Genomic DNA, 11161 nt, shown 5'->3' on the forward strand with positions numbered 1-11161 from the left:
ATTAGATTTTTTTGTGGTGGAGTTGAAAGTACTTTAATATTCTAGTTAGTAACCCTTTAGAAGATGTATGATTTGCAAATATTTTCTTCCATGCTGTAAGTTGTCTTTTCATTATGTCACTTGTGTCTTTTGAGGCACAGAAGTTTTTAATTTGATGTCCTATTTATCAGTTTTTAATTGTGTTCCTTATGCTTTGATATTATATCCAGGAAATTTCTGCCAACCTAATGTAATGAAGCTTTTCCCCTGTTTTCTTCTAAAAGTTAAGATCTTACAGTTAAGTCTCTGATCCACTTTAAATTCATTTTTGCATTTTTTTTTCACCCGTTAGCATTGAATGAACCTCCCTCCACGTGTCTTCAAGCCACCAGGACACAGAACCCTCAGTGCTTAATCCCCCCAGTTCTCGTGATGGAGAATTTGGCCTTCATGATAGCAGGCTGTTTTGGAAGCTCTCCATGGTAGCCGCTGATTACACCACATGAGTGATAAGAGCAGCTCTAGTTTTGTTTCTGGCCGTATTTACCCATGGATCCTTGCTGACCCAGGTCCACAGTTTATCAAGGTTGACAGCTGGGCAGAAGCTCGAGTTACTCTTTATGCAGCAATACCTCATACTGACTTTTCCAAAGCAACACGGGTTGTGTTTGCCAAAGTTGATCCTGTGGCGATGCACACGGCCAGCATGACCCAGGCCTCCTGGGTGCTTCTGGTGTTTGCTGAAGCAGCCGTGGCCCCGGCTTTGATGGCGCCGGGGTTTCTGGGTCTTCCTTAGTCTGCATGACATGTTGGCAGCCCAGATGAAAGAGCCATTTTTGTGTGGTTTACGGTAAGGATCCAACTTTCATTTTTTGTGTGTGGATATTTATTCTTTCCTACCTGATTTGTGGAAGAGACAGTCCTTTCACCGTTGAATGGTCTTGACACACTTGTTGACAGTCATTTGACCCTGTAACTGACCCTAAAACTGAGGGTTTATTTCTGAGGTCTCCATTCTACTCCATTGGTCTGTATGTCTGTCTATATGCCAGTACCATACTCTTGATTACTAGAGCTTTGTAATAAGTTTTAAAATCCTAAACTGTGAGGCCTCTAAGTTTGTTTTTTCAGGACTGCTGTATTAGTTAGCTAGGACGACTGTTACAAAGTAGCCCAGATGGGGTGTGTAGTGGCAGACTATTTTCTCACAGTTATTTTATTTATTTATTATTTTTATTATTTCTCACATCATTTTCTCACAATTCTGAAGGCTAGAAGTTTAAGGTCACAGTGTCTGCAGGTTTGGTTTCTTAAGTGGCCTCTCTTCTTGGCTTTCAGATGATCCCATTCTTGTTCTGTCTTCACACGGCCTTTCCTCTCTGTGGGTACATCCCTGGTGTCCCTGTTGATCTGAATTTCCTCTCAGAGTCTGACTGGATTAAGGCCCATCCAAAGGCCTCATTTTAACTCAGCTCTTTAAAGGTCCTATCTCCAAATATGGTTATATTCTGAGCTATGTGGAAAGGGCTTGGGGGAGGCTAGAGCTTCAGCATAGGAATTTGGTGGGTATATAATTCTGCACAAAACAAGTACTTGGCTATTTGGTACTCCTTGAGATCCCTTACGATTTTTAGAATGGCACTTTCTATTTCTGCAGAAAATTCTTTTTGGATTTTGAGAAGGATCTTTAGATCATAGGGTGCCAGAGTGGCTCAGTAGGTTAAGCATCTGCCTTCAGCTCAGGTCATGATCCTGGAGTCCCGGGATTGAGTCCTGCATTGGGCTCTACTCACTGGGGAGCCTGCTTCTGCCTCTCCCTCTGCCTGCCACCCACCCCCCCTACTTGTGCACTTTCTCTCTCTGTATCAAATAAATAAATAAATAAATAAATAAATAAATAAATAAATACTTAAAAAGAAATCTGTAGATCACTTAGAATGGTGATAGTAACATCCTGACATCCTAATACAGAGCCTTCCAATCCATAAGCACAGAATGTCTTTCCATCAATTTGTGTCTTCTTTAAAATTTCTTCCGGCGGTGTTTTGTAGTTTTCAGTGTACAAGATTTTTACTTCCTTGGTTAAATATATTCCCAAGTATTTTATTCTTTTTGATGCTCTTGTAGATGGGATTGTCTTCTTCAACTTATTTTTGGATTGTTCATTGTTATTGTGTAGAAACAACTGATTTTTGTGTCTTGATATTATTGTATCCTGCGACTCTGCTGAATTTTATTCTACCAGGGTTCCCCCCCCCCAAATCTTTAGGGTTTTCTGTATATATTATTATGTCACCTGGAAACAGATAATTTAACTTCATTTCTAATTGGGGTGACTTTTGTTTCTATTTCTTGTCTAATTGCTTTTGGCTAGGACTTCTAGTACTGTATTGAATAGAAATGATAAAAGTTAGCATCTCTGTTTTGTCCCTGATCTTAGAGGAGAAAGTTTTTCTTCACCATTGAATATGATTTTAGTTATGGGCTTTTCATAGATGGCCTTGACTATACTGAAGTAGTTTCCTTGTGTTCCTAGATTTTTAAAAAGTTTTTTTGTTAGAAGGGGTCCTTAATCTTGTCAGATGTGTTTTCTGCAGCAATTGAGAAGATTATGTCTTTTCTCTCTTCATCCTGTCAATGTGGCATATTAACACCGATTGATTTTTCATGTGTTAAATCATCCTTTCGTTCCAGGAATAAATCCCACTTGGCCATGTTGTATAATCCTTTTGATGTGCTGTTGAATTTTATTTTTTTTTCAAAGAATTTATTTATTTGACAGAGAGTGAGAGAAGGAGAGAGAGCACAGTGGGGGGAGCAGCAGAGGGAGAGGGGGAAGCAGGCTCCCTGCTGAGCATGGAGCCCAATGTGGGACTCAATCCCAGGATCCTGAGATCATGACCTGAGCTGAAGGCAGAGGCTTAACCCACTGAGCCACCCAGGTGCCCCTGCTGTTGAATTTTAGTTGCTAGTATTTATTGAGGATTTTTGCTCTGATAATCATAGTCTTTCACCTTTTGATATACAATATTGAAAAATAGGTGTTCTGTAGATACCCTTCATGATATTAAGAAAGTATTTTTAATGCTTAGGTATCTGAGTTTTTACCATGAATGGGATTTGGGTTTTATCAAGTGCTTTTGTTATATTTTTGAAATGCATGGTTTTCTTTTTTATTCTATTACCATAGTCAAGTACTCAACTGCATTTTGAATGCTAAGCCAACTTTGCATTCCTGGAGTAAGTGCTATTTGGTCATATAATATTACCCTTTCTCTAGAAAACTGGATTTGGTTTTCATATGTACTTTTTGCATCTACATTTACTAGAGGAATTGGTCTATACTTTTCTTTTAATATCCTTATTGAAGGGTTTTAGGTGAATGTTATCCTGGTATCTTAACATGAATTGTGATACTTGATACTTCTCTGTTCTCAGAAGAAGTTTTTATGAGATTGTTTAGTTTTTCCTTAAGTACATGAAAGCATTTTCAAGTGAAGTTACCTGGCCTCAAGTTTTTTTTCATGGGTACTTCTTCAGTTACAGATTGAATTTTCTGAAAGATCTTGAACTATTAAAATTTTTCTGCATTTTCTTTTTCAGTTGCATCAGATGTATATTTTCTTAAAGAGTCCAGCCATTTCGTCAAAGGTTGACAAATTAAAAAAAAAATGTTGACAAATTTATTATCGTAAAGATCTTTTTAATTTCTTCTGATCCTTTAAAATTTATACTAGGGGTGCCAGGGTTTCTCAGTTGATTAAGGGACTGCCTTCGGCTCAGGTCATGATCCTGGAGCCCTGGGATGGAGTCCCGCGTTGGCTCTCTGCTCAGCAGGGAGTCTGCTTCTCCCTCTGACCCTCTCCCTTCTCATGCTCTCTCTCTCCCTCTCTCAAATAAATAAATAAAATCTTTAAAAAAAATTTTTTTTTAAAAAGTGTATACTAATTTCACCTATTTCATTCCTGATAATTCTACTTGGATTTTGTTCATTTAGGAAATTCTGTCATAGAGGTTTGTCACTTGTGTTAAACTTTTCAGAAAATCAGCTCTAGTATTGTCTATTTTATGATTGCTTTCTCCTGCTGTGGCCTTTTGTTCTTCATTATTCCTTCTCCCTTTTTTTGTGGTTTGCATTGCTATTCTTTGCCTGGGTGTCTGTCTGTCTACTTACTTACTCACTTACAGCAGTCTCCACAGCCAGTGTGGAGTCCAACATGGGGCTTGAACTCACGACCCTGAGATCCAGGAGTCAGATGCTTAACCAACTGAGTCACCCAGGCACCCCTTTCTCTGGCATTCTAAAAAGGGTTCTTAATGTTTCCATTTAAAAAAAATCTACAGTTAGAGCTATGTGTTTCTCTGTGAATGTTGTTTGGAAATAATGAGGATCATAGGATTTAGTGCTTGAAATCTTGTAAGCTTTGTGTAAATGCCTTCATGTTTTCTTTTTTGTTTATTTTAAATAAAATAATAGGCTACTTCTGCTTGCCTTAGAGTATAGTGAGAAACTGTTTTTAAAGTTTATTCGTCATTTCTGTTTTTAACCTGCCCATGAAGGATCCCCTTACTTGCTTAAATTTCATAACTCCTCATTTTGACAGGTTTTCTTCTTTTCCCATGCCAGTAGATGTTTCTGGGGTGAATGGCATGTGGTAAAGATGCCAGAATGTGCTTCCACTTGAGGATACATTGCCTGAGAGACTCCTTGGTGTTGGCAAAACCTGAGGAAAGTATCTCACTGCAGAACAGTTCTAACTATGATTCAGGAGACACATAGATGATTTTCTCACCTAGAATATTCCCTGAAGTAGTTTAGCTTTACAAAAAAGTAAAGAAAACCCTGTAACTTTAGAATTATTATAACACAACTTAAAAGTTCTTAACACTGAAAGCAAACTATGTTTGATGAGTTGCGTTTATACGAGATCTCCATACCTTCTACTGACATCAGGGTTCCATTGGCAAACTGACACCCTGGCAGGCCTGAAAGGTTTGACTGGTTGTGTTGACAGAAGACCTTGATACTTACAGAGGCAGGAATTTGCAGCCAAGATTACCACGCAATACTGAGTGCCTCAGGGGGCTCTAGCCACATGAAGAAATCTACCCACTTTTAGAGATAGCAAATAGGTTTATCTCCTCTGTGAGTTTATAACAACATGGGTTCATATTTAAATTTTTACTGCCTGCATCCTTCTATGAATATCCCCGACTAGCAATAGTAAAATAAATCTGGCCTTGCTTGATGCCACTTCCACAGATGAAAGAAGCAAACATAATGCAAGCCTGAAATTGCATACTCTCGGAGACCTGTAGGATTTATGAGTCCAGATGTGACCGTCTCTTAGCTAATCAGCATTATTCTATCCCAGCACCTTGGAGTGACCTGTTACAGTTACCGTTCTTATAGCTCTCCATCTCACGCTCATCTACAGTGAGTGACATTTTCAAGCAGTGTGATCTCCCGGCCATAATTAATTACTCCAGGAATGGCTACATGACCCCAGCCAGGGTTACCATTGCTTCTTTGGGAATTTGAACTCTCTTGAAATCTCTTGGATGCCTGTGTGGCTCAGTTGGTTAAGCATCTGCCTTCGGGTCAGATCATGATCCAGAGTGCCAGGATTGAGTCTGCTCCCTCTGCCCCCTACCCCCCTCAAATAAATAAAAATCTTAAAAAAATAAAATAAAATAAATCTCTTCTAGTCACTTGATGGGTAAAGACTTAGGATCCTTCGGCTGTCCTATATTCCATCATGTCACCCTTCAGCCAGAGAGAACAATGCAGAAGACCAGAGGCAGTGAAGACAAGAAACAGTTTAGAAATTTCCTCCAGTCTAACTGCATTCCCGGCCTGCTGAGTTCTGTGTGATACATTCTATCATTGTCTCCTGCTCCCCCACTCCTTTTTTTTTTTTTTTGGCTGAAACTGTAGTTCTTCCCAGAAGAGTTCAAACTAATACACCAATAGGGCCTCCATCTCATTTTTTGGTGTGTTCTCAGAGATTTGACATCTCTGTTTTGATGGAATGTTTGATGGAATAAATACTCCAGATCTGACCATCAAATACTATAGTTTCATTTTTGTATAAACACTCCATTCATTCTTATCATTTGAGTAGAAATGCCTAATAATGGATATACGTAAGTTATGGCCCCATTATATTGTGCATTTTATAAATGTTTTAGCTATCACACTATGAGAGAGAGGCTTAAGAATGAACAAGTACCTTACTTTAGGCAAAATAGAGTACACCAGCATCCAACATACACATTTACTCTTTTGCAGGTGAGGTTTGCTCTGTAGCTCAAAGTACTCTTTTTCACATCAGCAGAAGATTGAGTGATAGTTCTTAATTCAAGAAGGAACAGTATAACTGACTTAAAAGCTATTCAGAAGCAAAAATACTCTCCTAAAAGTATTTTTGTGTTCTATAGAATATTACTCATTTAATATTCACCTTTGAATATTGAAATTCCTTTTGACTCATTAAATACATTCTGTCACCAAACAGAAGACAAGCTTTAAGAATTTAACAATTCATGAGGATCTATTTATAATTTCATGTTTCTGCTTTAGGGAGATAGTTATGTACAGGATGTTAGAGTGGAACATTCCATGCCTCAGTTTCAACTAAGGTGCTGATTCTATGAATATCAAGATACCAAACGGAGTGAGAGCATTGCATACAAATTCTGTAGAAGTGTGAAGGTACCTATTCCACAACTCTGTGTCTGTCTGACAAACTAAGGATCAGAGAAGAGGCCAGATAGCCCTTTGTGTGGGGACAGAAGAAACCAGGGAAGGCTGCTATGTGTTCTCTGAAATGGAGGCATAATGAATTCGGGTCCAAGTCACCCCAGCCCCCGAGAAACATAGACAACAGGATGTTCCCTCAAAGGTGTCTACATCTTAATCCCTGGAATTAGTGAATATGTTACCCCACTTGGCAAACAGGATTTTGCAAAAGCGGTTCAGGATTTTGAGGTGGTGAGATGATCCTGGATAACCAGGTGGGCCCAGACCCTGGATAACTAGGATCCTCTGGAGAAGGAGGTGGGAGGGTCAGCCAGAGGTGACGTCATAATGGAAGTAGAGGTCAGAGCACTGTAGCCTGAGCCAGGGAACACAGCTAGCCTTTAGAAGTTGTAAAAGGCAAGAAATGGGTTCTCCACATTTCTTCAGAGCCCTTCAAAATAATGCCACCCTAGTGGCTCCTTGATTTTGAGCTCAGTGAAACTGATTTTGGACATCTCATCTCCTGAACTGTAAAATAACGTGTTGCTGTGTAATTGGAAACTAAGACACAGGTTGCTGCTTTGGGGACAGAGGTCAAGAGTGCTGCTGCTGTGATGTAGGTTGACAGGCACAGACTGGGGGGAAAGGAAGGGTGAGTATTTTCTATGGATCAGATACAGGCTTTGCAGGAGAGATTGCTGGCATGTCCAGGACTGCCCTCTGTGGGAGCAGGGAGTCTCTGCCAGAAGAGTCTGGAACTGGGCCATTGACTTTCTGTGGTTTAGGAGGGAATTCCAGGGGACTGTATGCATCCATCTGTGTCAAGGAAACTGTGGCTGAGTTGGTCCCAGAGAGCTCAGGGCCAACATATGACAGTTCCTGTTCCAGTCACACCTTTCTTGCTCTCTTCCCCAGTATGTCCGTTTGGATCGAAGCTAAAGCCACTTGTAGATAGATGGGGAGATGAGGCACAGCAGTGGGGAACCTGGCCGGCTTCTCTTTCTATGGCAGACATGGAACTATAGTAGAACCAGCAACCTGGAAGGAAGTGGAAGATTGCACATTAACTATCTTTATTATTATTGTCTTGAGCTGTCATTTCTAATAACCCAGAGATTTTTAATGGTATAATGGGACCACAGAACCTTCCAGCATTTTCTATTTCTCACCAAATCAAGTATAAATACACAGGAGCCAAAATACAGTTACACCTTCTAAATCTGACAGAAGTTTTCAAAATGTAAAAATTTAGAAATGGTAGTATAATGAATCCCCCTGCTGTGGACAGAATCATGTCCCCACCCCAAATTCATCTGTTGAGGCTCTAGCCTTCAATGTGACTCTAGAAATGGGGCTTTTTGGAGGTAACTAAGGTTGAACGAGGTCAGAAGGATGAAGTCCTCATCTCTCAGGACTGTAAGAAGATGAGGAGTGAGATCTCTCGCCACATGCATGCACACAGGAAGACCACTTGAGGACACAGAAGGTGACCCCCTGCAAGTGAGGAAGAGGGCTCTCGCCAGCAGTCAACCATGCCTGCACCCTCACCTCAGACTTCGAGCCTCCAGAACTGTGAGAAAAGAAATAGCTATTGTTTAAACCACCCGCCTGTGGAATTCTGTCATGACAGCCCAAGTGTGTGAATGTACTCTGTCCACACCCCATATTCAGTAATTATCACTATTCTGCCACGCTTCCTTCATCTGTCCCTCCACCTTCTTCCTCCTTTCCCTCCTTTCCTGTAAGGACTATTTTAAATTAAAACTTAGACATCATATCATTTTTTCTTCTAAATATATCCTCCTGTATCTCTAAAGAACAAAGATGATCCACAGCCTAACCCCTGAGGCATAGAGCATTACTGCTCATTAGAAGCTTACTTCCCACACCTGCTGGGGACACTGGACATCGAAGTGAGTTGTGGGCATGTGATTTGCTTTCACTCCTGGAATGAGAACAGGAGTAACCTGTACCAGTTAGATATTACTGTGTTATAAATCATCCCACAACTTAGTCGCTTCATGCAAACATTATTTCTCATGATATTGGGGGTTGGGCAGGCATGCTTTTTGGTCTGAGCTTGGCTTATCTCAGTGGTCAGCTGTCAGCCTGGTTGTAGCTGGATGGTGGAGGAGGGCATCGGTTGGCATCATCTCTTTGCTCTGTGTGTTCTCTCATCCATCAGCAGGCTAGCTCTGGATTCCTCATACAGGAGTCCTGGGGTTCCAAAGAGAAGGAAGAGAAAGTAAACTCCAATGCCCAAGCACTTTTCATGCCTTTGCTGCTGCTGCCGCTGCTGCTTCTGCCTCTTCTTCTTCGTCGTCTTCATCTTTGTCTCCTCCTTCTCCTCCTCTCCCTCCCCCACATCTCCCCCTTCCCTTCTTCCTCTTCCCTCCCCCACCCGCCTCCTCCTCCTCCTCCTTCTCCTTTTTCTTCTTCTTTGATTTTACTTATTTATTTGACAGAGAGAGAGAGAGAGAGACAGCAAGCAGGAGGACTGCGAGAGGGAGAAGCAGACTTCCCGCTGAGCAGGGAGCCCAACGTGGGACTCAATTCCAGGACTCTGGGATTATGACCTGAGCCAAAGGCAGAAGCTTAACAACTGAGCCACTCAGGCACCCTTGTGCTTTTGCTTCTGATGCATTTTCTGAGGTTCAACTAAACACCTAAGTCATGTGGATAAGCCCAGATGCAAGGACCTAGAGAACAGACTATGTGCTGATGGGAAGAGCTACAAAGTCATACTTCAAAGGAGTGTGCATACAGATAGGAAGAGGAATGGCCATTTTTGCAAGCTACAGGTAATAAGCGGCTTTTCCTGAGCTGTGATTAACTGAGCATTTTGATTTGAATGTAGTACATGAAAAGACTGGATAACAAATTAACAGTTGGGAATTGCAATGGAACAAGGCAAAATGGGATTAACAGGAAGGGAAAGAAGTAACAGTTTGTAACAGTTTCTAATTGTTTATTGAGGTATATAGAAAAATAATACAATTTTACGATTAATAAAACTTGCAAACTTGCTAAATTTACATGGCAATTAATGGTAACTTTCTTGTAGATTCTGTAGGAGTTTCCATATATGTGATCATGTTACCTGCAAGTAAAGACAGTTTTAATTTTTCTCATCTGTATGTGTTTTATTTCATTTTCTTAATGTCATTTCCAATCTGAAAGGAAAACCATTTATTCTTTCACCATTAAATATGAGTTAGGTATATGGTTTTCATAGATGCCTTTTATTAATTCAAAGCTATTCTTTTCTATTCTTGAAATGGAAACTCTGTTCACCATTGTTAGATATTGTTTCTTCTTTCCTAATGTAAGCATTTAGAGCTATAAATTTTATCTTTTAAATTCTACCTTAGCTGGATCCCCTCAATTTTTATTTTCATTTTCAGTCATTTTGAAATATTTTCTAATTTTCTTCATTATTTCTTTCACCCATGAGTTGTTTGGAAGTATGCTGGAAGATTTTCCAGATGTGATTATTTTTTATGGATTCCCTAATTCCTTTGTTATCAGAGAACACGCTTCATAAGTCATTAAGTCTTGTTGATTTGAGGCTTGTTTTATATCTAGCATGTGATCTCTCTTGTTGAATGTTTGGCGAACATGTGTAAAGGATGTACATTTTACTGTTTTGGATAGAATGTTTCATAAATGTAAGTTAGATTAGTTAGATTGACAGCATTACTAAGGATGTCTATGTTCTTACTGATTTCTGTCTACTCATTCTTTTACTGATTCAGAATATTCAACCTATCTGCCTTCTGTTCTGTCATTTTTTCTTCATATATTTAAAACTCTGTAATTAAGTGCATATATAAACTTAGAACTGTTATGCCTGTTGATGAATTGATGATTTTTTTAAGTAAAATATTTATCTTTCTGACTACTTTTAAGATTTTTGTCATTAGTTTTCAGCAATTTCATTATGATGTGTTAGGTGTGTCTTTCTTTGTGTGTATATTCCTTGGATCTATTTATTATTTTTATCAAATTTGTGAAATCTGCAGGCTGTTCCTTTTTCTTTTTCTTACACATAAACCAGCATGACATTGTCCAAAAATCACTGGAGTTCTGTTCATTTTTTTATCTGTTTTTCCTCTCTGTACTTCAGTTTGGATAGTTTCTATTCCTGTATCTTCAAGTTCACCCATCTTTTCTTCTAAAGTATCTAATCTCTGTTAAGCCCATCCAGTTTTTCACTTAAGATAGTGTATATTTCATCTCCAGGACTTAATTTGGTCTTTCTTTGTATTTTTCATCATGTCTATGTTTTCCTTTAGAATAAAATATGGAGCATATTTACAACAGCTCCTTTAAGTCTTTGTCTGATACTGTCATCCTATGCCATTTCTAGTGATTTTTATTGTTGGCTTCCCACCCCCCCAGCCCCCGTCATTCCTGGGTGACATTTTCCAGCTTCTGAGT

This window comes from Enhydra lutris, unplaced genomic scaffold (assembly GCF_002288905.1).
Source record: "Enhydra lutris kenyoni isolate GAN:26980312 unplaced genomic scaffold, ASM228890v2 scaffoldscaffold21, whole genome shotgun sequence".
NCBI lineage: Eukaryota > Metazoa > Chordata > Mammalia > Carnivora > Mustelidae > Enhydra > Enhydra lutris.